The 1756-nt window shown below is 25.8% G+C and overlaps 1 long non-coding RNA gene across 1 annotated transcript; it reads right to left on the reverse strand.

The window, feature by feature from the left end:
• Positions 1–527: 527 nt before the first annotated feature.
• On the reverse strand, positions 528–1543 carry LOC143564583 (uncharacterized). The gene is made up of 3 exons (XR_013140907.1): positions 1447–1543; positions 1323–1365; positions 528–1162 (listed from the first exon to the last, which is right to left on the reverse strand). It is a non-coding gene; the product is annotated as an uncharacterized LOC143564583 (long non-coding RNA).
• Positions 1544–1756: the final 213 nt, after the last annotated feature.

Raw genomic sequence — 1756 nt, forward strand, 5'->3', positions numbered from 1 at the left:
CCCAAAACTTTGTACTATGATCTGATTCTGATATGAATAATAGAAACTTTGTATAATGTGACACTTTTTTGGCTTTTACCAAACAATCAATATGTTAAAAAAATCATATCTGTGTTGGGTCAACACTGAAGTATGTCCTGTAGATTTGACTTTTAAAATAAAGAAAAAAAATGTATATGAAAAAAATTTACATTGAGAACATTAATGTTTGGAATTCCATGTCATTAAACATATAACTCAAAATAAGGAATTAACTAATTATAAACTTTCAATATTTAAATTATTACTAAATCAGCATAATAAATTGTGATTAAGAAATATTAGGAAAGTCAACTCAAAATTATGAAATAATAAATAAAATTAAAAAGCTTATAAAATGTGATTGTGTTAAATTAAGTAACTAATAATTTATGATCATAATCAGTTATCTTGTTACCAATATAATAATATGATAATTTAATATTCAAAATTTGAATTACTAAACCTACGATTGTTAGTTTGAAAGCGCACTAAAAACATCAGTTAGGTTGCATCTTATCTTTCCTAGACAATCCTTCATGACCATTTGCAAATCCCTTGGTGTAATCCTTATATTAATTATTAAACGGGGAAAAATCAAACAATTATAATAGAATTTAAATAATAATATCAAGAAAAACAAACAAACTTTTACTCAGTTTAACAATGTTAATATGTTATTATAATAGAAAAAATCAAACAATTATAATAGAATTTAAATATATTATTAATCCCAGGAATTGTGGTTTCAGTCAAATTCAAATTGAGTAATTCAGTAAATCACTAATTTTAACATGAATATAACAATTAACATAAAGTCTTGAATATGAACCTTGAGTTGAAACATTGCATCCTTTTGAGTCAAATTCAAATTGAGCAATTCAATACCAAATTTGATTCATTCTAAGAGTTAATTGCTAAATTCAACATAAATATAACAATTCACAAAAGGTCCTTAGTTTAATTCTATTTAAGCTTTACATATATAGAATTACATGTAGACAAATACACTATTCATATAAGTTTACAACCCAAATAATTATGAAAAAAACTTGGTAGGTACCTTTAGCATCATATCAGTTGTTTGATCAATAAGATTTGAAACACGTGCTTTGAATAGCTACAATTTTTCATATTCATAAATCTGCATCATATAAAATTCAGTTTATAATTAGAAATCAAAAAAGAATAATAAAAGTACAAATATAATTCAAATCAGCAACCCACTCATGGAGATTTTGGAAGCGATTTGTAATCAATGGAAACATATATTGAAGCAAAGGTTCGCGAAATCAATAACATACCTCGAATTTCCGATGATGAATTTGGTCGCATGTCTGATTTAGTCTAAATCGAAAACGAAATTTGTGATTCAACATTAGGGTTTGTTAAAACTAAGTGACTAATGTTAGAAATCTTTTGACATACATGGTGGAATCGCCCGATCGATGATGAACGATGGTGATTTGTTGAAGAAGCTCTGAAGTCGGTTGAGAGAACCATTCAATTGAATGGGAGAAAGGGTTTGAAATATTCAGAGGGGAGAGGGATTACGGTTTGAATGTCATGAAACGGTTAATATTGAAATTTATTTTATGATTTTATTTTTGAATTATTCAAGAAACCTACTATACTATTAAAAATAATGTAACGAAACAATTGAATATTGGAAACCGGGTTTTGAAACTTAAAGTTAAATGTTTATATTAATTATTAGTAATTTAATTTCTTTTTGATT

This window comes from Bidens hawaiensis, unplaced genomic scaffold, assembly GCF_021521415.1.
Source record: "Bidens hawaiensis isolate Kalapana, Puna unplaced genomic scaffold, B.hawaiensis_p1.1 tig00000097_1, whole genome shotgun sequence".
In the NCBI taxonomy this organism is placed as follows: domain Eukaryota; kingdom Viridiplantae; phylum Streptophyta; class Magnoliopsida; order Asterales; family Asteraceae; genus Bidens; species Bidens hawaiensis.